Genomic DNA, 27692 nt, shown 5'->3' with positions numbered 1-27692 from the left:
AACAGTCTTGGAAAACTTGAAGTTCCTTATAAAATTAGACATGCACCTTCCCTATGGCCCAGCATTTCTATTCCTATGGTTTTTTTTTTTTTTCTTTCTGTGGTCACACCTGTGACATATGGAAGTTCCCCAGAGTAGGGGTCAAACCAGAGCTGCAACTGCAGGCCTGTGCCTCAGCCACTGCAGCTTGTGGCAATGCCAGATCATTAACCCACTGAGTGAGGCCAGGCATCGAACCTGCATCCTCATGGAGACTATGTCAGGTTCTTAATCCATTGAGCCACAATGGGAAGTTCTCAACTCCTAGGTTTTTACCTAAGAGAAATGAAAACAAATGTCTACCAAACACCTGCATGAGAATGTTGAACAACTTTATTTATAATAGCCAGACTAGAAAGAGTGCAGGTGTCCATCAGTAGGTAAATGATTAGTCCAGTTGCAGTATTTGCATGCAATTGGATACTCTTCAGCAATAAAAAGAAATAAACTATTGATACATGTAACAGCATGGATGAATATCAAAAACATGTTGAGTAATAGAAGTTGGACAGAAGCAAGTACACATTATATGATTCTATTTATATGAAGACCAGGAATAGGCATGATGATAGAAATCTGATCAACATGAGAAGGGAGAGGGAGAAGGAGGGTTGGTTGGTTGTTTACTGCCAAGGAGACTGGCAGAGAGAGAAGTACTCTATATCTTTTTCTGGATGGTTTTTACAAGTTACACGAAACTAAATTAGATCACCTTATTATCCTCTTTGATGGCTTGAATTTTCCTTGAATAAAATCCAAATGGCTAGGATTGTTTTTGTTTTGTTTTTCATTTGAACTTATAGCAGTTTAAAAGGTGTTTGTTTGTTTTTTTAAATTTATTTAGCTATTTCCTATGATGGGTTTGAGTCTAAGGGCAGGGACTATGCCTATCTTATTCACTAGCATCTCCAGTGCCAGGAGTTTCATGAAAGATGTATAGCCACTGACTATACCTTAACTCCCTTCTCTTTTCTTCTCCCCCACTGCTTAAGAACTGGAATTAATCACCAAGTCTGAAATAGAACTGGTAACTCACATTGTTCTTTTTGGATTTAGTTTAGCTGTATTCATTAACTTGGCTTTCAACACATTCATGTTGTACCAAGGGATGGGATATGATGTCTAGGCAGAGGGAGTAGAGTTCTTGCCAATGAAGTAGCAGGCATTTTACAGCAATCCTAACACCGGTGGTTAGTCGAAATGCACTGCTTTCATATTGGGGATTTAGATGCAGTTTAGATTTCTTGTGACAAGGAATTATTGCCTTCCAATGAATAGAAAATAGTGTTTAAAATATGGTAGAGTTGACTGTTTATGTCCTTGAACTGGAAAGAATCGTCTTAGCAATGGGTACCATCCAGGATAATGCTAGATGTGTCATAGAGAAAACCTTCACCAAGTGTTCTGTATGTAAATTTCTGGACCATCAGCCAATGTAACAACAAAGAGAAACTGTAGCTATGTTTTTGAAATGAACTAAATGACTGCAAAGACATAGACACAAAAGGACACATCATTACTCTTTCCATTCTTTACTCAAAATAAGTATTTAGTAATGGTTAATGAGGAGAAGCTCCAAGTATTTTAAGTTCTAAATCCCTTTTGGAAATAATGGTTCTATTGAAACAACTCCCAAATCTCGGGGGTGGAAGGCAACAAAATTCATTTCTACTCTACTTTGTGTCCATCATGGATCTGTTGAGTCCTATGTTCCAAGTTGTCTTCTCTCTGTGATTGAAGAAGGAATAGGTACCAGCAGGAATATCGCTGATTGTCACAGCAGAGAGAAAAAGAGCAGATGGCAGATTGTTCAATGGTTCTTGAAATTTTCTCCCAGAGGTAACATGCATTTGTTGGCCAAAGTGAGTCACAAGGCCACATCGAACTTTAAAGTGGACAGGGCATTGAAAGCCTATCATGTGCCTGGGAGGGGACACAGCATCCTGATGAAAGTTGGACCTTTTTTCTGTGACCGGCATCAAGACAGCCACTACCCCACCACCATCACCATCACTCCTGGTGTACATCCACTAACAGAGGCTGTGTAGATGCATCTGTGAGAAGGGGGACATGGTGTCTGTAAGGGAATATCTGGTGGATATTGTCCTCTCATATCATATCCTATCTAGCTGTTACAGAGTGGCACGCTTCTTCCTAGGCATAATACTCAGAACCCCATAATCTGAGGTCTCAATTCTGAGAATGAAGCTCAGAACCAGTCTCTTATGAATGTCTGAATATCTTCTTAAAATGCCTCACCTTAATTTTCCTTTAAGAAACTGAAAAACTTCCTTGGCATACTAATTTGTGTCACTAATTCCTATAGCTTTAAGCCTTCTAGAGAGAGAGATCTAGTATTAAAGTTAAAATATTTGGATTTTTTGTCCTTTATTTTCACCTTATTTATACTGTATGAGTTTAATCTTTAGGTAGACATGAAGTTTTGTGGTAGAAATTCAAGACATATTAATTCATCAGATAGCTCCTGACCTGAGCAAGGTAGATCAATCTTTTTTTCTAGTAACCTCTCAAGGACCTGCTAGCACCCAGATGGAGCTGTCTTTCCATCAGAAGACACTATTGGCCTGAAAGACTGTTCTTCATAATTAAAGACAGTTAATTTCAAGCTCATGTTTAATCTTTAGAAAGTCTGATGGCCAATACTTGTCAATTAGAGTTTGTTAGTCCTTGGCAGTCCTCAAAAGACCAGTGCAAAGAGTTAGCATCCACTATTCTGTCCTGGTCCTCAGCCATGTTGTCTCTAATCCCCTTGGATGAAATCTTTTTTGTCTATTCTTTATTTTCTGGGTTTTCTCCCTACTGCAGTGATAAAATGTCTTTCTGGATGGTTTCTTCTGCTTTCAAGAAGACTTAAAGTGTATAGTCACATGTCTCTCCTGGTGTATGTGTATGCATTTCTATTATCAGTTACCTTTTAGTCGATCTTAATACCTTCCCCATGGCTTCAAAATGGAGCCCATTTTATTGCTAACTTCAGGACACACTCTCAGGGCCTCACCTATCCTCCATCAAACTCACTACCTCACTGCACACCTTTGGCTCTCCTGCTGCCAGAATATGTATTTTTTCACCTGCCGGCTTTCTCTTAGCACTTTGATCTCCTGGGGGAATTAACAACCCCCATCCACCCACACACCCACCTACAGCTCTCAACCATGAATGGTAGAGTTTCGTGTATAAATACCCAACTCTTCACCTCTTGAATGGGATAATTGATTACTTCCCAGTCACCTACAGTGGCAGCAGGCTTGGTGTTACACCCTTTGCCTGGCTCCCTGCCTTTCCTCATCTCACTCCGTCACTCCTCTGCAGTGTTGCTTCACCTTCCCAGAACACTGTGTGTTCATTTCTCCCGTCTCAGGGGCTGCTTCTAGAGGAACCCTAATTATGACATCAATCAAGAGTGAATGCTGGAGGAGTTCCTGTCCTGGCTCAATGAAAACAAATCTGACTCGTATCCGTGAGGGTGCAGGTTGGATCCCTGGCCTTGCTCAGTGGATTAAGGATCTTGCATTGCCGTGAGCTGCGGTGTAGGTCGCAGACACGGCTTGGGTCTGGTGTTGCTGTGACTGTGGCGTAGGCCAGCAGCTGTAGCTCCGATTCGACCCCCTAGTCTGGGAACTTCCATATGCCGCAGGCTCGGCCCTAGGAAAAAAAAAAAAAAAAAAAAGACACTGACAAGCTGCTGTTGGGTAATTTCATGAAAGACTGGTGTTTTAAAAGGTTTGGTAGAGCATAGTGTTTGGCTTTGAAAAGTTTAAGATTTTTCTTCTAAAGAAGCAGAAACCTGGTCTGTATAGCTTATCTACAAAAACGCTGCACTTGCTTCTTTCCAAGGCTGCATTGACTCAGAAACAGAAAGTATACTGAAAGTGTATTGACCGGAAGCTGGGAGAAGAAAGGGAAAAGTCTGTGCTGGTGACGTCATTAGTGTCTTTCTAAGTGTTTAAGTCTTGGGGCAATTTTGAAGCTTCCATTTGTCATTTGTTTCCCCTCTGGTGTTTTGAAACATTTTGTGCTACACACAGGTGCACCTGATTCCATGTATGGCCCTCTGTGCTCCCTGAGCCTGACTGCAAACACATCTTTCACAACATCCTAAATGCGTTTGTCACTTGCCCAGAGTGTTTACCACCACACAAGTTTTGCTTGGAGAACGCTCTTCCAACTCTCCTAGCTCCATCTGTCCAAGGATTTCTTCAGCTTGCAAATACTTTTCTAGGAAACTTTCATTCCCTCCAAATATCTGATAAAATATGTTTTGTCTTCATTTTCTATTACCTTTCCCATGTGATGACAGCATTGGAGAATGGGCTCTGTGTTGGAATCTCTTACAGCTTGAGAGGCAGGATTTCCTTCTTAGCATCTTAAGATCAACACCCCCACACACCCCATTACTATAGCTCATCCTTGAGTCTTCTCTTAGTGTGTTATTCCCTGTGGTGAACCTAAGAATAAGTTTTGACTTTCCCTATTCCTTCACTGTCCCCATAACTGTTCAATCAACAAGTCCCCACCCCCACTTTCATCTTGTAAGTACCTCTCATGTCTCTTCATTTCACTCTGCCTTGAGTGCCATCACCTTATCCCATTCCTCCTAAAGGCCTCTTGCCCCACTTTTATCTCTTTCAACTGTTTCTCCATAATGCAGCCAGATTGATCATACCAAAATGCAAATACAGTCGTTTCATCATCTCTCCTGAAACTTTTCAGTGGCTTCCCATTCCTCTTAGGGTAACTCCTGGACTCTGACCTGATGTTCCAAGCTCTTCCTATTCATCTCTTTAGTCATCTCTCTCAACCCTCCCTCTGACTTCCTCTACCCCACTCTTCTGTCCTTCAGCTCCATAACCCCTCTCTCTTGCCCACCTCCCCCTTTCCTACTATTTTACCCCCTTTGTCTACCTCATACTCAAGGCTTTTCAACTTAACAATATTTCTTTGGGGGCTCTTCCCTGATCCATAAACCAGACTAGGTCTGTACTATATGGACTATCTTCCCAGCTAAACTGTAAATGCTCTAAGGATAACAATTGTGTCTATCTTGCTTATCACTCTATTCTCTGTGTCTAGAATAGTATCTGGTTTAGAGCTGATTAACCACACATCTTCAAATGTATTTCTATACATTAAGAAGAGGAAAGGGGCATTATAAGAAATTGAAATTGGACATCTCTGGTCCTGTCTCTGTCATTACCAGCTGTGTTGCCTTTACTTAGTCAATATTGTCTAAGATTTTGTCTGTGAAGAAGTTGAACTAGATGATCTCAGGCATCTCCTACAGTTCCAGCATTCTAAGTGCTCTTACATGCTTTTATATATTTTATGTGGCCTACTGTAATCTTACTATGTGTCAAACCCAATGCTGATGAATCGAAGTGATTCTTTCATATGTCATTTTCATTTTATTGATTCTCGTCTATATGGCTTTTTCAATAAAAGATGGAAAAGATTGTTAAACAGCCGTAAAGGGAATTTTTGACACATTCATGGTGATTGTACCTTTTTTTGGCTCCTCCTTTTAAAGTTGTTTCAGTGATTGAGAGACATTATTCTATATGAAGATTGGTCCTAATAGTTAACCTATAAATGTGTTAACCTCCTCAATTGTCATCCAAGTTCCTCCTTGTATTTCTTCTTTCATTACTGTGATGTATATGTCAGCTACAAATCTTTTCTGAAAGATACACACTCTCCTTGCTTCTATATAATACTGAACAGATAACCCTGGAATCTAGATAGTGCAGTGCATACAAATAGAAAATATCTCATAGATGCAAGTATGGGCAGGTACTTGGGAAGACATTTACTGAATGCTTGTTAAATGCTCAAGCATTGTCTATACGTGTATTTAACTTATTCTCAAAGCCACAGTCCTTGATAAGTATTAATAGCCTCATTTTCCTAATGGGAATACTGAGCTTCAGAAAGGTTAATTTGGCCATAATTTCATATGTGGTTGAGATTATGGCCAAGTAGAATAAGGATTTGAGAGTTCATGGGGCTAGACTTCATGTTTTTGAAGAGGAAGGACTGTTTTGCTTTTGGTCACCTCTGAATTCCCAATAAATATTTACTGACTAATTGAATGAGTGAGTGAACAATTGACATGCAAGTCCATGTTTTCCCCTTTACATCAAATTCCCCAGCAAAAAGCAGAATGAAACTGCAGGCACCTTTCTAGGCTCTGCCTAGGTTTCACCCTTGGGATTCTAATAGTTAGTGTAGAACACAATGACATCTTAGCAACCTGCTTCAGTCTATACCAAAGCACATACGGTTTCAGCCCTGCATTTGTCTTAATCCAAGGGAATCAAAACTGATTGTAATTAACTAAAATCTACACTGGTATATGGCTCTTCTAGGGATATACCCACATACGATGACAAAAGCTAGCTGATATTTTTGTAGGAAGATACTGTTTTTGGGACTTGCTGATTATTGATGATCAGAGATTCCAGTGGCGAGAGCTGCAGACAGGTGACTGGCAGGGCAAAGGAGATGCCACAAGTGCTCATAAATACCCAAGTTTATATTTATGCAGGGGTTCTTGAGTCATATACGTGGAGTATTGGGGCTGGATGCCTGGTACCTTGTCCAGATTGTGCATTGTCCACTCTAGGGTTCTTACCTCCATGTGCCTTTCAAGGCTGTCCTTGACGACCACTTTTAACTCTATTAAAAATGTTAGAGGATGAGAACTCTCAGTGATTTGCCCTAGGCCCCTCTCCAGGCCCTGAGAGCGCTAGTATTTCACCTTTATTTCTTGCATTCCATGCTAATATTGGATGGTGTTGTGTTAATTTTCGATTTCTTTGTTTGAAGAGATCCTGAAAAGTACCACTAAGGAGTGTTTACAGGATAATAATGTCACATTCTGCAGTTCTTAATTTATTGATTCTCTGCAAGCCTTCTTTTTCTTAAACTGTTGTTTTTTTCTTTCTGCTTCCATGAGAATTAAAAGTCATTTGGTTTGTGGTTGGCTTTAATCTACTTTATTATTAGCAAGGTTATTATTTGAAGTTTAAAGGATGGTTAAGATTCGAGCAGCAGTTTTGTACAAATAGTGGACACAATCTCTCTTCATTATTTCTAGTCAACACTCAAATGCTATTTTCTAAGCACTGCTAGGGCATTCTTTTTTTTTAATGGATATCAGTGATCATTTAAAAAGCAATCCAAGGGTATTGAAGAACAGATTTCATACTATGAAAAGCTGACAGGCTTTATCACATAGAGTAAAATAGAAACTACATTTTTTCCCCCTAATTCACTGCTTTTGGAGATTTTAAAAGATGATTATAATAAGTATTTTTCTTAGTTGACCCATGAATTATTTGGCTCTGTTGCTGAAATGTCAAGCAGTCAACTAAGAAAAGGAGTACAATTTACCTAACAAACCTGTTCCCAGAGCAGTGCGGATGGAGTTTCTACTTCTTCCCTTGAGGGACCACTTTGTAATCCAATCGTTCTCACAGTCAGGATTTTTTTTCTTGACATTCAGCCTAAAATTTCCCTTACCTGAGATCATCTCATTATGTCAAAAAAAAAAAAAAAATACTACCAGCAACCGGTTTAAGAAATTATTCCCTGCAGAGGTACAAACCCTTCTACTTCAGTATATTTATTCTTAATAGTGGATTTATATAGGATTTTGTTGCTGGTGTCTGAGATCCCACTCCTCATTACTGCTATTACTACTAATACTATTATTATTATTATTACTCATTATTTAGCATCTCAGTCTTTTTTACCTATGGGTAAGCAGCATTCTGGATGCATTTTTTTTTTTTTCTGGCTGATGTTAAAATGCCTTGTTTGTTTCACTGTGCTCATCTAGTCTAAGGGTGTTCTCCAGGTGGCTGTGATGTGGCTGATCCTGTCATCCTGGATCTCACACAGTTAATAGCAACCACCACTTCTTCGTACTGGATGACATGGCCATATGTACTGACTGTGAGCATGGGAAACCCCAGGACAGTGATTTCCCAGGGCAATAGTTTCAACAGGATCCTCTTTCTTCCCACCTTTCCTCTCTCTCTCTTCCTCTCCTCCTTTACCAAGATTTCTTTTTCTTTCTTTATTTCTTTTTTTTGGGGGGGAGGGGGTGCAGTGTATGGAAGTTCCCAGGTTAGGTGTCAAATCAGAGCTACAGCTGCTGGCCTACACCACAGCCACAGCAACGCAGGATCTGAGCCGCATCTGTGACCTACATCACAGCTTGTGGCAAGGCTGGGATCCTTAACCCGCTGAGCAAGGCCAGGGATTGAACCTGCAACCTCATGGTTACTAGTAGGATTTATTTCCACTGCGCCACTAGGGGAACTCTTTTTTTGTTTGTTTGTTTTTTGTTTTGTTTTGTTTTGGGTTTTTTTTTTTTTTTGAGAATTTCTTTTTATCCCCTCGTTGGTGAGATGAGGTGAGATCTATTTCTCCTCTCCCTTAGATTGATCACCAGACTGCCAATACTGTCTCACCCATCTTCCATCAACATTTTTAGTACAAAAAGCTCCCACTAAGGAGAAAAATGTTTTTGATCTGATGCAAACATATAGATAGAAATAAAATACAAGATGTATATTAATGAATAGGTTTTATTTTTAGAGCACAGCAAAATTGAGCAGAGAGTATAGAGTTTTCACCTACCCCCTCCAGCCCACACATACAGCATCTCCACTGTCAACATCCTGCATCTGTGTGGTACACATGCTGCAACTGATGAAACAACATTCACCTGTCATTATCACAAATTTCACTCTTTTTATTTTTCATTCATAGGTTTTAACAATTGTATGACATACATCTGACATTATAAAATCTTATAGAATAGTTTTGCTGGCCCCAAAGTCCACCTGATAAAGAAATTTTTATTGTCTCAGCATTTGCTTACAGATCTCATTTTCCTTGGCTATATTCAAGAAGAAAAATATAGCCATCAGTAGTGATGAATATATGTTATCTAATAATCTTAACCATGGGTTCTTAGAGGACAGCCCAACTATGAAAACTCAGAGAGGAACACCTTTTAGGGGAGTTGGTGTCATAATGACCACGTTCCATTCAACTCTACTGAATAAAATTATCATCTGGAGACCCAGAATGACCCACAGTATTTTCAAGTGTGGTTAATGTATCATGTTGTTATTAAACCCTCCCAGGTCTATATTGAGATCCAAGAGCTATTAAGTTTATGGTGTCCATTTCCATATTTAATTCAAAATAAAACAACACTAAGCCATAAGAATGATACATAAGTTTAATCAGTTTATTAGTTTTTTAATTTCTCCCATGATGATTACCTGGATACTCTTTTTTTCATATTTGAAAAAGAAAAATCTTCCTTGTGCCGTATATTTACTGATAAATGGAACACATGATTGGCCTCCCTGCTGTAGAGTCTGAAATTATTCTTTATTTCTTACTCTTGAAAAATATTTGTGCTTTTGCCTTTGCTAAGTAGAAACCTCAGTGTGTGTGTGTGTGTGTGTGTGTGTGTGTGTGTGTCTTTTTAGGGCCACACCTGCAGCATATGGAGGTTCCCAGGCCAGGGGTCTAATCAGAGCTGTAGCCACTGGCCTCCGCCACAGCCATAGCAATGCAGGGTCCGAGCAGCGTCTGTGACCTACACCACAGCTCATGGCAACACTGGATCCTTAACCCACTGATTGAGGCCAGGGATCGAACCTGCAGTCTAACTTGTTGATGCCTCTTACATTTCTAAATGCTGTTTCCCTTCTTTGCAGGTAGCACCAAGAGAATCATGGATATTCTAAATTTCAGGTCTCTTTTTAGGGTTTCTGAAATATTTCATGAAAAAATACACTCTGGGCCATTCCCTGCCATGCAAATTGTAACCTGGAGAATGTGCCACAAACATTAAATGACATACTAAATTGCACATTTCATAATTACATAAGGCACAGCCTAAGCCCAGACCTGTGGCTTTAAGAATGATGAATCCTGGGCCCTCTGTTGCACATTTGTTAGTTTGAAGTGTGTTTCTGTTTAGCCAAACCAAATATCCCCAGGTGGTACAGACTTTTACCTTGTCACCCACCCCTCTCCCCAGTACTCCCAAGTTGCCATTCCTTAAACAGATATACTGAGCTATTCCTATGCATAGGCTCTGTGCAGTGAGTAAAAAATACATCTTTCTGCCAAAATGTATGTAGTCAAAATAAGGAAGATACTCATTAATTCATCAAATACTATATAAATGCTATGCAGCATGAGGCAGATTGTAAATGTTGTATCAGATGTACAAAGAATTGTCTTGCCTGCTGACCCTGGTGTCAAGTGCGCTTGGTCAGCAATAGCTGAAGCCCTTTAAGACCAGAGTTTTTGACATTTGCCAGGTGGAGATAAATATATAGCAGATCTTTTTGGAATTTTTTGTAGGTAAAGAATGACTTTTCAGTTCACTGACTTTCAAAAAACCCAGCCTTTCATGCTCTCCACTTGTCAGTTTGCTTAGTTCTCTTTGGGATCTAGAAATATAATGCTAGCTACTTGTGTAACTTTAAATTTACTAGTGGTCACAATAACAAAAGTAAAAAGAAAGAGGTAAAATTTATTTCAATACTGTATCCTATTTAACTCAGTATACCAAAATGTCATTATGTCAATATGTGATCAATGTAAAAAATTCTTAATGATATATTTTACATTTTTATTCTCATACTATCATCTTATTTGTATTTTACCATTCCAGCACATCAGAATTTGAACACTTTTCAAGGGCTCAGTAGCCACATATGGATGGTGCAGATCTAGAATATATAAACCCTCCATTTGAAATTATTAGGAACCTTTAAAGATGTTTTCTGTGAGGATATGCAGAATGTTTTGTCTAAAGCCACTGATAGAAAAATTCCTTTGTAGGGATATTGTTATGGAAGAGAAAAATGCTTTCATAAACCTGTTGTAGGGTAAAACCAACTTCTAGAGTCTGGGGTATCTGAGGGGTGGCCAGTTTTCAGGAAAGAGAGAAACTCCACATATTAAAAGCTGGGTCATAACTTAAATATTGGAGAAGAAAAGAGGAGGAGAATTCAGTAGTGGGGGAGTAAATGGGACTGAGGGGGAAGGTCAGCAGCATGGTGAGCCCTGCCCTCCATTCCTAATAAAACCTGCATCACTCCAACATGATTGTGTATCAGTGGATTTTATTTCTGATGGTGCCAAGAGTGGGGAAAAGCTTGGAAAGGAGAACAAAGAGACAGGTAATATTTGGTGCAGCAGTGTGGTTCATAACTAATACCTAGAGAAGAGAAGTGGCCTTACATATCAAAGTGAGATCTAAAGGTTGAAAAGCATGCACTTTAAGTTTTGTGCTGTACTTTGCTCCTGCATCTTGTGTAGTTTATAGTTTTAAACTTATAAGTGCACACAGCTTTTAGAGATCATTCATATCCCTACCACTAAATAGCATAACACCGTAGAATAGAGGGAAGGACCTGAATTAAGGCCAACTCATGTTTGAATACCATCATTGTCCCTAACCTGCTGAGCGATTTGAGAAATAGCTTATTATCGCTCATCTGTAGCTTCACACTTGGTACAATAGGGAGGAGGGATGCCAGCCTCCTCCCTATTGTACCAAACACAATACACATGTACATGACCTGCACATTGTCCGAGCTCAGTAGGTGGTCGTGATTACTGTTATTAGGCAGATCTATGCCTTTAGCCCTGTGGTCCCTGGATCCACACCACCAGCATCACTCAGAATTTGTTGCACATGAAAACTCTCCAGCCCACTCCACTTCCCAAACTTGTGGAATCAGACACTCTGGTGCTAGGCCTGGAAATCCACGTTTTAGAAAACACTCCAAATTTTTATTTATTTATTTATTTATTTATTTATTTTCCCACTGTACAGCAAGGGGGTCAGGTTATCCTTAGATGTATACATTGCAGTTACAGTTTTTTCCCCCACCCTTTCTTCTGTTGCGACATGAGTATCTAGACATAGTTCTTAATGCTATTCAGCAGGATCTCCTTGTAAATCTATTCTAGGTTGTGTCTGATAAGCCCAAGCTCCCGATCCCTCCCACTCCCTCCCCCTCCCATCAGGCAACCACAAGTCTCATCTCCAAGTCCATGATTTTCTTTTCTGAGGAGATGTTCATTTGTGCTGGATATTAGATTCCAGTTATAAGTGATATCATATGGTATTTGTCTTTGTCTTTCTGGCTCATTTCACTCAGTATGAGATTCTCTAGTTCCATCCATGTTGCTGCAAATGGCATGATGTCATCCTTTTTAATGGTGAGTAGTATTCCATTGTGTATATATACCACATCTTCCGAATCCAATCCTCTGTTGATGGACATTTGGGTTGTTTCCATGTCCTGGCTATTGTGAATAGTGCTGCAATGAACATGCGGGTGCATGTGTCTCTTTTAAGTAGAGCTTTGTCCGGATAGATGCCCAAGAGTGGGATTGCAGGGTCATATGGAAAATTTTGATACAAGCTAAAGCTGGAAAACCAATGGTCCACAACAATCCCAGATAAATAAGAAACCATTCCATTTTAAGGATTTCCAAAGCAGATGTCTCAAGCTCCCTTGGCAGTTTGGTCCAACGTTTAGCTGCTTCTGTGGTCAGAAATATCTTATTTTCTAATATACATGTGAGATACTTTGAGACTTGGGGGAAATTGCAATGCAAGGACACATGATGTTACTCTCTTACCTTTTTATCCCCGTATCGAAGGCTGTTAGTAATATTTAGCTCTTTTGGACTTTACGTTGGTGAACTCCCCTTAGAGCGATACTTAAAGGAGCTCTTTTCTCTGTTTAATGTTATTTTTTCCCCTTCCTTCTTTTTACTACCTGAGTTAATTTTTTTGGTATTGAAACTTCCTTGAGATTGAACTTCCATTTTACCTTGTCATATGCCTATTTCAGTAACTACTGGCTGTATTTTCCTGCATTTGTAAATAAATATCGCAAATGGCTTGTATCCTGTATAAGAAGATATGCAACAGGCAATTGTTTACAGAGCCAAATGCATTCTTTATATCTACAGGAGTAAAAGAAATGAAATATCTCTCTCCATCTTTCTACCCTAACTCCCATGCTCCTTTAGTTGCAGGCGACGAAAGAACAACTATTTGTCCTTGAAATAATGTTTGGCAAGTACAAAAAGCTACAGGAGGGAACATATCCTAAGGAATATTGTTCTGTCTTTCCCTTTAACGGCTTTCTGTATTTTTCCTTCTCAGCACAAAATCATTGCCCTCTTCCTGTTGCTTCTCTTTACAGAGAACACTGACCTGTGGCAGAAAAAAGAAAAAAAAAAAGTTCCCTAAAGCACTTGCTCATCATAGGGAGTAATGGAGCAAGACAGCCACTTCATGAAGTGGGGAATCTGAAAATTCTTTCCCCTGCCACCTCTTCCCCAGCCTTCCATTTTTTTCCTTTTTTCTCCCATCAACCCTGCCTTGGTTTATAATTTAAAATATCACCCCACCCAGGAGATCGCTTGTATGTTTCATTTAGGATTTCTTAAGTATGTCTTTACAGTCCACACATGCCAATGGCCAGAATTCTTTCTGGAGGACTATGTAAAAGAGACTAGAACAACAGACATGGCAAGGTGCCAAAGGTCAGTGTTTACAAAGCCAGTTAGGTGAACACTATTTCTTGGTCCATGCTCCCTCCCCTCTCTGGCCGTTCCCTACTCCAAAGACAGTGACAACTGGACAGGTTAGTTACGGGTTGGTTATCTGTTCTTCAAATCATAAGATTGTTTCTAAGTTGATTTTTTCTCAGCAATCACTATGCTTTATTCTGACACCTCCCATTTCATTAATATTTACATGGACAGAGGTTTCAGTTCTAATATCCAGTTTGACGATATTATGATCTATTTTGTGCAATGTGGCATATACTATCTCGAATTACTGTTCATGGCACCATCATTAAAGGCAGTTTAGTCTCTCTGTCACAAACTCTAGAATTCATGGGTTTTTAACACATGTATATTCCCTGATGACAGAGCCACACTGGGGAAGTGAAGTGAATCTTTGTGGAAAATGAGAGGGCCTTGCTTACTGTTTCAAAATCCAAAATACTATTGTTTTCAGGGCATTTTACTTTTTAGCCCATCAAAGTGAAAAATGGTTTAATTTAATTTCTTAAAAGAAATATGAGAAGCAGGGTAGTCATTACTAGCTCCTTTGCTAGATTTTTAGTCATTTCATTTAAAAAAAAAAGAATTGCTGCCTATCTGGAATAAAATTATACTCGCATAAAAATTTGTCACATTCTTAGTGTGTTCATTTTGCCTGCATTTTAATCCATGCTGAATGCCTCTTGTATATCTAACAGCAGACATGCTTTTGTCTGCTATGCTGATGCTTTTATGTTAGTTCTTTACATGAGTTTTGATAATTGTTTTGGTCATAGAAAGTTAATATTTACTTTTTAATCTGTGTTAATTTTGGGATAATTACTGTAAGAAATGTATTAATATCTGTAAATGCAAATTTAGCCCCAAAGTTAATAATGGAAAAAGCCTTAGAGGCTGCAACCCTAACTCTATCAAATGACAAAATAATAGGCAATTAGAGATCACAGAGATTCTGGACTCTCTTGGTCATGTTGCCCACTCCCAGTCTTTTGTGCACCTATGGATTCTCTCTTTCATTATTCCCTCATTTATCCGCTCATCTCCCTTGTCTCTATCCACCAATCAGTACTCATATCTGTCTAATGACTTATTCTTTTGAGGATTGTATGGGCTTAGGTATAGTTTCTGTGTATGTGTATTTCTGTGTGGATGGGAAGGATATATATATAGAAAACAAACACAGAAAGGTAGGACGGATCTTTGATCAGTACTTCCCACCCATGGCTTTTTACAAAGAGTTGGGTGGATCACAAAAAGTAAGTGACCAATGATTTGACTTTTTAATAGATGGACCCGGCAACCCTTTTATAATTTCATTATATGTGTAGTTTAAACCTACATATTCATATATCACCATGCAGTTGCGGGATCCTTCTTATGGCTTTTTAAAATAGCTATTTAACTGTGGACAATGCACATAATATATGTGAGCCTGTTTTCTGATTTGTAAAAGATGATGATATTATAGTCACCGCCAGGCACATGGTTTCAAATATTTCCTTTGCTTTGAACTTAGAAGTCTAAAACTTTGAATTCACTCTCCAGTTCTAAATATATTTATATTTGTATGCACTTATATATATTTTATATATCTATATCCATTAGCTTTGTTGAAGTATAAATCAGATACCAAAAAGTCATCAATTTTAAATGTACTATTCAATTTTTTTTTTTTTTTTTGTCTTTTGTCATTTTAGGATCACATCCGCGGCATATGGAGGTTCCCAGGGTAGGGATCCAATCAGAGCTACAGCTGCCAGCCTACACCATAGCCACAGCAACTCTGGATCTGAGCCATGTCTGCAACCTACACCGCAGCTCACGGCAATGCCAGATCCTTAAACTATTGAGCAAGGCCAGGGATTAAACCTGCATCCTCATGGATACTAGTCAGGTTCATTAACCACTGAGCCACGGGACGGAAGCTCCCTATTTGGTAAGATTTGACAAATGCATTCAGTTGTGCAGTTGTGTAACCAGTACCATGATTAAGTTCACTCCATTTTATTGATGAGTAATATTCTTTTATATGGATATAACACAATTAGTTTAATCCATTCATGATTTAATGGGTATTTGCATTGTTTCTAGTTGTTTTGTTTTCATGAGTAAAGTTGCTATGAACATTTACATATATGTCTTATATGAATGTGTTTTCATTTCTCTTAAGTAAATAAGTACTGAAGAGTAGAATTGCTGGGTCAAATGCCAGTGCACTTTTAACCTTATAAGAAATTAGTTGCTGGGAGTTCCCGTTGTGGCTCAGCGTTTTACGAACGTAACTAGTATCGCTGAGAATGCAGGTTCGATCCCTGGCTTCACTAAGTGGGTTAAGGATCCGGCGTTGCCATTAGCTGTGCTGTAGGTCGCAGATACGGCTTGGATCCTGTGTTGCTGTGGCTGTGGCGTAGGCCAGGGGCTACAGCTCAGATTCGACCCCTAGCCTGAGGACCGTCCATGTGCTATAGGTGCAGCCCTAAAAAGCAAATAAAAGAAAAAAAAATTAGTTGTCCAACAGTTTTCCAAAGTAGCGTTACCATTTTGTATTACCACAAACTTGTATGAGAGTTCCAGTTTCTCTAAACCCTGATGGACACTTGGTGGTGTCAATCTTCAATTTTCAGTATTCTACTAAGAATGATGGTGTCATCTCTTTGTGGTTTAAGTTTGCGTTGTGCCGACTATTGACTAATTACATTAAACATCTTTTTGTTTACTTGTTTATCAACATATATCTTTTATATATGGCAAAATGGTCATACTGTAGGGTTTAACCCCACATCTTGCTTTTTCCATTATTTATTGCATCTGTTATTTATTCCCTTTTTTTTCCTTGCCTTATTTTGGAATAGTTGTACATTTTATAGTTCTACTTTATCTACCATATTGGCTTATTCCCTATGCTTCCTTGTTTCATCTTTTTAGTGGTTGTTTTATGTTTTATAGTAAGCAATTAACTTGCTACAGTCTACTTTCAAATAGAATTATATCAATTCATATACAGTATCACAGCCTTAAACATCATACTTCCATTTCTTCCCTTTCATTTTTTTCTCATTATGAGCTATACTTCCCTGCTTTTTGTTTTGTTTTGCTTTGCTTACCTAGTAAGTTTTGATTGTATACGAGATATTTTTGTTTTGCTTGTTTGGTACTGGCTATTTTTCTATTTCTATATTCAAGAACAACTATATTCTTGTTCTGAAATGAGGTTCCATTACTTGGAAACAGTTTGCCCTTTCAGGTCTCACATGTAAGGTTAGTTAGGCATGACCGGAGTAGCACTTAGGCTAGGGAAAATTTCCCCCAGGACTGAGACAATGCTCTTCTTTGTACTTTAACTGATACCTCGTAGCTTATGAGGTTTTCAACCCTGACCATTGGGAATAGACTTATTCCCAGCACAGTGTGAGCTCTGAGGACTGTTTACCTTAATCCTTTTGGGTGGTTCTTTCCCTGACCTTGAATAGTTTTCATTACATGCAGGTGTTGGTCAAACTCAACCAAATATCCAGACAATCCTATGCAGGGTCCTCTCTCTGGGCAAGGCTCTTCTTTCTGGTGCTCTATCCTGGAAACTCTAGTTAACTTGGTTTTCTCAGATTTACAGCTTAGTCCTCTCAGGTCATAAAGACCTCTGGTCTTTGCCTGAATTCCCTCCCTTCCTGTATCATAGTCCAAAAACTTTTTCCAGACAGTAACTTGGGATACTTTTAAGGCTCACTTCATTCACTTCCTTGTCCTTCCTTGCCTGCATCATTATTTCATATATATATATATGTACATAAAATGTATGTATAAACTAATTTGTGTGTATGTCTATTTTGGTGTTTCAGATGGGATGGTAAATTTTATTCTACTGCTTCATATTAAGCAGTAGCAGAAGTCTCTCATTATCATTTTTGTAAGGTATTTTTATTAGGAATAGAAGTCTGGGTTGGCAGTTGTACTTATTTATTTTTCTTTCAGCTCTGTAAAAACACTGCTGCATTTGGCTTCTGGCTTGTATGGTTTCTGGTGAGAAATCTATTATCATTTTTTTGTTCCACCTTGCACCTTTTTTTCCTCTCTGGTGACTTTTAAGCTTTTTCTCCTTGCTACTGGCTTTCAGCAATTACAGTATGCCTTGATGGGTGTAATTTTCTTTTGGGATGGGCGATAGTAGTGTTTGCACTCACAAGGGAGGAACTCAAGGGAGCCCTGTGGTAATGGAACTGTTCTGGATCCCCCTAACCCCTGGTAACCACTAATATGTTCTCTGTCTTTATAATTTTTGTATAATATGTTATATTAATAGAGACATATCGTATGTAACCTTTGGAATTCAAATTTTAATCAGCATAATCCCTTGCGATCCATTCAGGCTATTGTGTGTGTCAATAGTTTATTGCTTTTTATTACTCAGTAGTATTCCATAGTATGTATATATCACCACCCAATGGTACTTTAATATGCACTAATAATCCTTACCTGAGTTCACTGTTAACCTCAGCGCTTGAAAAATAAAGATTTGTCTAATAAAATTATTCCTTCACTATATCCATTTTCACATAAAATATTTGAGGCTAAATACTGTGAAGCTGTTAAGGGTTGGATCCAAGACTCAATCTCAAGATTTCCAACTACAAATCTTGTATTTTATCTGGTCCACCATATTTATTAAGCATCTATTATGCGCCTTCCTAAGTACAAGAGAGAGAAAAATAAAAATAATAATCTATCCTTCTACCCCAAATTAACAACTGTTTAACAGTTGTAGGAACAAAATTTTCCAAGTTTGGTGACAACTAGAAACACAGATCCAAGAAACTCATACAAAACCCAAATAGAGGAAATGTAAAAACTACACATTTGATAAAGTTGTATAGAACTATTCACACACAGACACACAAATGAGTATAAAACTGGTGAGACCTGAATAAGCTCTGTGGATTGTGCCAAAGCCGAGTTCCTGGGTTTGCTCGTGCACTATAATTATGCGAGATGTTAACTTTGGGGAGGCAGAGTGGAGGGTGCACAAGACCTCCCTGTACTTTTTATTTTTTGGAAGCTCTGGTATATCTATAACTATTTAATTTTTTTTAAATTTCATAAATATGTGAAATCTGGAGAATATCTCAGAATTTCAAATTATCACCTAACACATTATTTATTAATTGCGAGGTAGAAAAAGTATTTTCACAATGAAAAGTCATCTCAACATTATCTTTAACCAAGAAATTAAAATTTAGACTTGATCTTAGCCAAAAGGCCAAGAAGCGATAGAAATTAAAATTTAGCATGACCAATTATAAGATAAACTAATCATGAGTTCTCTGATACAATGTATTGGGGAGCAAAGAGTAGTATCTATGTAATATCTTTTTCAAATGCTTAGCCTGACTATAATCATGAGCAAATAATCAGGCAAATCTGGATTATAGGATATTTCACATGAAAACTTCCCTGGAATCTTCAAAAATATTATTATTATAAAAGATTAAAAATGTTTGAAGACTAAAGCACATACTGACTAATGCAGTACATGATCCTTGATCAGATCCTGGATCCCAATATGAAAGATGCAGCTACAAAGGCCATTTTGAGGGCAGTGAGGACACTGAGTATGTGCTGTATCTTAGAGTGTCAGAATTAAATTTCTTATGTATGACAATAGTATCGAGATTAAGTAGGAGAATATTTTTCTCTCAAGAGCAACAATTGTAGTATTTAGGCATAAGGTGTCATGGTATCTGCAACTTTATTTTTCTGTTTTTTAAAAGTTTTATTGATATTTAGTTGATTTTTAATGTGATAATTTCTGCTGTACAATAAAGTGATTCAATTATACACATACATACATCCATTCTTTTCACAATTTATTTTAAAATGGTTCAAAGAAACCATGTGCATATATATATATAAATGTGTGTGTGTCTATGTGTGTGGAGGAGGTAAAATGCTTTTTTTAAAAAAATAGATATAATAATTTCTACTGTGCTGGCTCCTAGAATTGTCATAAGAGTTTAACATTTGAAAATTTACTTTGTAAAATTCAAAATACTCTACAGATGGTAATTGTTATTATTGAATGAGCATATTACCTCTAGTACATAGAAAAAATTGCTACTTAAGGCATGGCCAGCAGAACTGAAGCATCAGCAAAACCCAGGTTGGGGGTGGGGGGAGCGCTTATGAGAAATGCAGACGACTAGGCCTCGTCCCTGACAATCAGAATAAGCATCTTCATTTTAACAAGATCCCTCGTGATTTGGAGGCACCATAAAATATGAAAAGCACTGCTTAAAGCACCAAAGTGGTTATTCTGTGCTTAGCCCAGTGCCTTATACATAGTGGTACTTAAAACACATTTCAGAATATTTGGAAGAGCTTTGGGCGGGAGAAAAAGCGTAAGGGGTGGAATGGATGCACTTACTGTATTTGGGGAAGAACAAGGAAAACCACCATGAGGCCAGTTTGAAGTCCTGATTCACATGGGTGAGGCCAGAAGGGTCAGGGAGCAGCTCAACTTCCAGATGACACAATTCTAACTGTCCTCATCAGAGCTGTGTTTTCATGGAAATCAATCTCTGGGTGGTGTGCAGTGGGGACATGGATAAACATGGCAGGTTTTTCTAGCCCAATAAATGTCTTCTTTCTAAGGAGAACTAAACCTAATGGTGGGAGAACAATTAAAGGAAGAAAAGAGGTTTTACCTTCAGTAGAAACTGAACACCAGGAAAAAAGGATGGTGAAGGTTTTTGTTATAATTGGGCCACCCAGTGTCCATTCTCCCCAGTGGTAGCAACACCCTAATTCCTTACTGGGGTAATCACATCTCCCTCATTGTGTGTTCTCTTGTGAGACTTTAAGTCAAGAAGCTCTGGTCTCCCCTTTCCAAGGGTGGGCTTACAGCAAACGCTCAGCCAACTGGACTCCAAGGAATCTTGGTGATTATTGGAGGTTTTTTGATTTTTGTTTTTTGCTTTTTCCAGTGTTTGGAGCTGCTTCTCATTTAAGAGGCCCTTTGACAGCTACTAGGTGGCCTCCACTTCTGGGACCCCCGTCTTTCCCAGGCTGATATTTAAATACCCACTCCCCTTCCTCTCTAATAAATTCCCTTTTCACCCAAGTCATTCAGAACTGGCTTCTGGTGCTTGCAACTGAAGAGCCCTCTCTGGAACAGTGGGGGTCCTGGGAACATTTAGCCAGTTTTCCATTTTTTTCCCCCCTTTTTTGGCCACCCTGCAGCATGTGGAATTCCCAGGCCAAGGATCAGATCCCAGCCACAGTTGAGACTATGCCATAACTGCAGCAACAATGGATCCTTAACCCACTGTGCCGGGCCTGGGATCGAACCTGCATCCCAGTGCTCCAGAGGTACTGCCAATCCCATTTCGTCAGAGTGGGAACTCCCAGTTTTCCATTTTAGATTAGCAGTAAAAACTGGACTCTAGTCCAGTGGGCCACTGACAAGTCTCCATGGTTCCTTCTTGTCCCCAGTGACTTATTCCCCCCACAGCAACCAGAGAAAACTCTGACAAACATAAATTAGATTATGTCACTCTTTTGCTTAAAATCCTCCAGTGGCTGCAGTTTCATTCAGAATAAAGTCCAAAGTACTCACCTTGGCTCTGGCTCCCTCTCTCATGACTTTTCTAATCACTCTCCCCAATATGATGCAGTCACATTGGCTTTTTTCCCCCGTTCTAGAACATTCCAAGCTTATTCTTCTGTTAGGATTTTTATACCAGCTGACACCTCTGCCCAGATAACGCTGAGCCATGGCTTTCTCTTTTCCATTATTTAGGGCCTAGTGCAAAGATCTTCTCCCTAGAGAGGCCTGTGCTGACCATGCTAAGTCATTCTTCCTCTCAGTGACAATACACTTCTTTCTATTTTTCTTCATGAGGTTTATCTTTTTTTTTTTGCTTTTTAGGGCTGCACTCTAGGCACATGGAGGTTCCCAGGCTAGGGGTCCAATAGGAACTGTAGCCGCCAGCCTACTACGCCAGAGCCACAGCAATGTCACATCCAAGCCACGTCTGCAACCTACACCATAGCTCACGGCAATGCTGGATCCTTAACCTACTGAGCGAGGCCAAGGATTGAACCCACAACCTCATGGTTCCTAGTTAAATTCATTTCCACTGTGCCACGATGGGAACTCCAGTGAAATTTATCACTTTCTAAAACAGGGGTGTCAAACTATGGATCTAACCTGCTGCCTGTTTTCATAAATAAAATATTGCAACACAGCCACAGCCTGTGTACATCTGTGTGATTTGGCACTGCGACGGAGAGTTGAATACTTACAATAGAGGCCTACAGTACTGAAAATGTTTACTCTATGTCCCTTCACAGAAATTTTTTGACAATCTCTGATCTAAAACATATATGCATATATACGATTTTTTATTTTTACTTGTATGTTTGCTTGATGTGTCTTGAGAATATAAATCCCATGAAGACACAGACTTTTTCTGTATTATTCACTGCAGTATCTCTAACACTTAGAACTATGCCTTGCACATAATAGATGGATCAATAAACACTGATTAAAAAGGAGAAAGGCAAAAAGAGGGAGAGAAGCATCAGAAGAGACCAGTGTAGAATGCATGTGTCATTGGGCAGGGCCCCAACTCTGAATAAAAGCAGATTGGAGGAGTTCCCATCATGGCTCAGCAGAAAGAAATCTGATTAGCATTAAGGGTCCGGTGTTGCCACGAGCTGTGGTGTAGGTCGAAGATGCTGCTCGGATCCCACACCTGCTGTGGCTGTGGCGTAGACCGGCAGCTATAGCTCTGATTGGACCCCTAGCCTGGGAACCTCCATATGCCACTGCTGTGGCCCTAAAAAGACAAAAAAAAAAAAAAAAAAAAAAAAAGCAGCAGCAGATTGGAAATGAAAGAGAATGCAAACATTTTGAGGAGCCAGTCAGAGAAGCCTGCTCCAGAAAGAGAACAGAGTTTAAGTGTCTCCTTGGAAGGGTCTGAAAGATTGTCCATGCAACTGGACTGTGTCTCTGTTTGTATAGTCACCCCTCTGCATGGAGTTTGTGCCCCCATAATGCCTTGTGGCTGATAATAAAGGAGTTACTGCTGACTGACTTCAGGAGTCCTGTGCTTGTGATGGTTAGCAAGGAGGAGAAAGCATAGTTTCCCTAGGCTGTGGTCTTAGAAAGCACCCCAAGCCTTGGGATGGTGGTAGGCATTCAGCCAGCATACTCTAAATCAAGCTATCTTAGGACAGGCCTTCTTCTGTCTCTAAGAAGGGACTATTTCCACAACCAGAGCAGGGAATCAGGACCTCCCTGGAAATGACGTTATTTTTCAAAATCAGAGAAGGCCCTGATTTAAAAAGTGACCATGGATCATTTTTTTTCTTTAAATTTTTTATTTTTATTTTATTTTATTTTATTTTTTATTTTTTTATTTTTTTGTCTTTTTTGCTTTTTCTAGGGCCGCTCCTGCGGCATATGGAGATTCCCAGGCTAGGGGTCGAATCGGAGCTGTAGCCACCAGCCTACGCCAGAGCCACAGCAACGCAGGACCCGAGCCATGTCTGCGACTTACACCACAGCTCACGGCAACGCCGGATCCTTAACCCACTGAGCAAGACCAGGGATCGAACCTGCAACCTCATGATTCCTAGTTGGATTTATTTCTGCTGTGCCATACAGGAACTCCTAAATTTTTATTTTTAATGAAATATGGTTGACTTATTATATAGTTTCATGTGACAACATAGTGATATTTTTATAAATTATACTCCATATAAAGTTATTATGAAATATTAGCTATCTTCTCTGTTCTGTATATTACATTCTTGTATCTTATTTATTTTATGCCTAGTAGTTTGTACCTCTTATGAGAGTAAAGAGGGGGTGAAAGCGTGGGCAGTTGGTGGTGGGGGGCTATAATTATGCCAAAACTACAGGCATACACTGAGACAGTCCCAAGAAAACTGGGATATACAGTCTACGGAACTTTTTTTTAAACCCAAAAAGCAAATACTTGCATACCACTTACTCTGAAATAGGCACTGTACCATCACGTTACATATACTGACTTTTTTAATCCTCACAGTAACCTAGTGAGGTAGGGACTATTATTGTCCCCCTTTTATAGATGGAGAAATTGAGGCACAGAGATGTAATTTGCTCTAGGTCACACAACCAGTAAGTGGTAGAGTCAAGATACAAACTTAAGTCACCCAGCTGCAGAGTCTGTGCTCCTGGCCAGCAGCCTGTGCTGCAGGTGGCTTCCCTGGGGACACACTGGCGTGCCTGCCTTCTGAAAGCTTTGTTAGCAGAATGAGCTTTTATCTCCTCTCCCTTCTATAGCATGTGGAGGGAGCACAGGCTCAACCACTGATTTCAGGCCCACTTTAGCTCTTTGGTCAATGTCCAGACCCAAGGCTCCCTACCCCCTGCCCCAGAGGAACAGCTTGGGGGCTGGCTGAGAATGGGTTCCTGGGAGTCAGAATATGGAGATTTGAGTATAAAGGACAAGTCTGGCCCTGGGTCAGGAAGCATTGTGGTGTTAGTTGCTGGTACTTCCGTAACAAGTTACAGCAAACTGAGTGGCTTGAACAACAGAAGTGTGTGCTCTCAGAGTTCTCGAGGCTAGACATCTGACACCAAGGTGTTGGCAGGGTTAGTTCCTTCTGAGGGCTGTGAGGGAGAATCTGTTGTATGCCTCCTCCTGTTTCTGGGGAGTGGCTGGACATCATTGGTGTTTCTTGATAAATCCCCCAATCTCTGCCTTCATGTTTACATGGTATTCTCCTGGTATGTGTCTGGGTCTAAATTTCCCCCTTTTATAAGAACTCAGTCATATTGAATTAGTACCCGCTTTAATGATCTCCTCTTAACTTGATCATCTGCCAAGGGTCTGTTTCTAAATAAGGTCACATGCCCTGGTACTGGGTGTTAGGACTTCAACATCTTTTAGGGGGACACAATTCAACCCATAACAATTACTGGGAGTTTGAAATCTGGTGGAAATAGCATTGGAACAAGAATAGCTGGAAATAAAGAAGGAAGGTCTGGCTGCAAACAATCTGGAGGCAGTTGTTGCTGACCTTTAGGTGGTTGTGTTGGGCTGCCTTTATGGCCAGAGGCAGGGCAGAGAGCAGTGGGCCATGGCAGCCCAAGTGCCCTACAGGCAGACCAGAATAGCTGACCTCAGCACCTCTTCTCGCCTCAAAGTTCCATAACTCTTACCTCGGTCCCATGCAACAATAATTCACAACTCAGAACAGTATTCTTTTTAAAGATTACAAATGACTGTGTATGTGTAGAGTTTAATTTTATATCAGTTTTTATTCATGAATCATATTTCTGCAAAAACATTAATCCTCACTCATTACTAAGTGCTCTGTCAGCTTGATAATTCACCAATGTGTTTTTGTGCATTATGGTAGAACAAATAAGCTTCTTAATAGGCTTAAATGGCATTCACTCTTTAAAGTTTTCTTACCTAAATAAAAGAAAAAGATTAAGGGATTCATAAGGCATGTTTGATCACCTCTTTATTCTCTCTCTTTTTCTCTTGAAGCGGATTTTACGTGTGGGTTGGAGTTGCACGTATTAGTTACATGAAGAGAGCACCCAGACTCAAAGGAGATTTCTGAAGATAGGACCACATGGGTCTTCTAGTTTCAAATGGCCACATCTGGATACTTGGCGCTTGTTTTTGTTGGTTCCTTTTGGAATTTATTGACTGAAATAAATCCCCCACCTCCCACCTGCTGCACAGCTGATAGAGTAGTGGCTAACCCTTTTACCCATGTATAAGATGTGTGGCTGGGCAGTGAGGTATGTCCTTACATGTAAGCAAAAAATGGAGACAAGGAGCCAAAGTTACAGGTTTTTTTTGGTTTTTTTTGTTTGTTTGTTTTTTTTTAACTCAAACAACCCAAGACAACCTGCCCATTTGCTTTGCAGTAATATTTTGACTTGTGAAGAGCTGAGTCCACCGGCAATTCCTTATTTAGGCAAAACAAACATAAGTAAACACCACCAATAACAAAATACCAACTTCTAGCAAAGCATCTCAAAAATCACTGCAGCTTCCAAGAACTGCAAAGCAACAGAAATATTGGCACTCAACAAGAAAGCTTTCTTGATGACATGGAAATACCTACAGACCACTGACACTCAGACACTGCCCGACACAGGTATTTGATTTCATTTTCAGAGATAGAGGACCAATTCAGAATTCCCAACATAGGCAGTCACTTTGTCCACCTGCTCTACTGAAATGGCAGAGGACTTCCTAAGGCAGGACCTTTTCCAAATTCATGGTCTAGTTGCATAGACAACATCTGGTCCTGAAAAAAAATTACTTCCAATATTTGGACCTTACCTTCCCAATATGTAAATAGAGGAAGTAGTATGTCATCTAGACAATATAGGGAATTCAACCATACAAAGATTAATTACACCATTTTTGCAGTGATTAAATAATATACATAATAATAATACATTGTAAACTATGAAATGGGATATATCATTGACAACATTAGTATTCTATGATCATGTTAGTCATTTTCTTATAGGGCAGAAATGGATACAGTGATCTCAAAAACTCTCTTGCATGTAAGGAATAGGCATTCACCCTATTAATATAAGATTATATATGTAAATTGAAGATTATTAGTGAAAAACAACTGGTAGTATATATCCTTTTGCCCTCAAAACAACTGTGTGTCTCAGGTATGTACTATCATTTATCACCGTTTCACAGATCAGGAAGCTGAGATCACACTGCTGGCAAATGATAAAGTTAAGACTGATGCCTTTCTCTAATGCCAAAGCCCTAATCTGTGCTCTTGAACACAAACGAGCTTGATGACAAATTCTCAGACTGTGACTGAATGAGTGAGAAATGCCAGTCCTAAAAGAATTACTTGGGAAAAGTTACTGGTGGAAAGTGGGATTAGAAAGAAATAGTTCTTTTCCCTCCTGGATGTTTACATGGGTAGTTGGTCCATTCATGGGCAGCAAAACACAGGAAATCTGTGTCGTGAGTTGTTGGAATTTAAGGGAGCCCTTGATTGACTCATGTGTTGTTTCTATACTATGTTTGCCAATTATATTTTTAAACAGCAGCTACTGTTATATACTTTTTTCTCTCTCAGGAGTTCACAAACAAGTTTTTAATTTTAAGGTCACATCAAAGGTCACTCTCAAGGTATGGGAAATTCCATTCCCATGGCTGTGTCTGGACACAATTTCTTTCTCCCGCAGGGCATTCTGGAATGTAGAACTGCAGGCTGGACAGGCAAAGTAAGACACAGAACAAGGCTGCAGAAATGTGCCCGGTGGGGGACGTGTTTCTTCTATTTCATTCTTAAAATGGGAAAATAGAAAATCTGAAAACAAAAAGTTCAAGAAAGATGCCATCTCTACCTATGCTAGGGGGTGGAAAGGAGAATCACACTTTCACTTGGAAAATTAGCTCTTCACTTCTTTGGATCTTATTAAATATATTATAACCTCTTATCAGCAAACAGTCAGGGGGGAATCTGAGTAACACTTGTTCCAGAAAAAGGCACTAAGACACCTGGCTTTGCTAGATTTATGGGCTTAGCTAATGTTGATGAAGATGAAATTAATCCAGGTTATTGATATCTTAATAACAATGGTGGCAGCATGAAAGTAACTGGAGTCTTTTATGGAAAAATCTGGAGGTGTCCTAAACCTTTTTAACTTCCTGGGGAAAAAAAGGACCAATCAATATAGCTGAATGTGCGTTCTGACTCTTATCAAGTAACACCCTTGACTTATGCCTCCAGGTTTGCCCATTAGCTCAGCAACCACATGCCCAGGCAGGGCAAATGCTCTAATCAAGGGCTTGTCCTCTGAATACAGTCTTCTTTTAATACCCATGATACCTTGTTTAGGCCACTCTTTCCCTCTTTTCCATCTTTCTGAATGAAGGTTAACTATATAAACAGGCTTGTTGTTTGTTGAGGCTTTCAGCCCCAGTAAATCACCCTTCTGATTT

General features: G+C 39.3%; 1 long non-coding RNA gene across 1 annotated transcript in view; it reads left to right on the top strand.

The window, feature by feature from the left end:
• Positions 1-27692, top strand: part of LOC110261185 — a 349709-nt gene that overhangs the window by 273440 nt on the left and 48577 nt on the right. The window lies entirely within an intron of this gene.

This window comes from Sus scrofa, chromosome 6 (assembly GCF_000003025.6).
Source record: "Sus scrofa isolate TJ Tabasco breed Duroc chromosome 6, Sscrofa11.1, whole genome shotgun sequence".
NCBI classification, from domain to species: domain Eukaryota; kingdom Metazoa; phylum Chordata; class Mammalia; order Artiodactyla; family Suidae; genus Sus; species Sus scrofa.
This window is presented reverse-complemented; position numbering and strand designations above follow the sequence as displayed.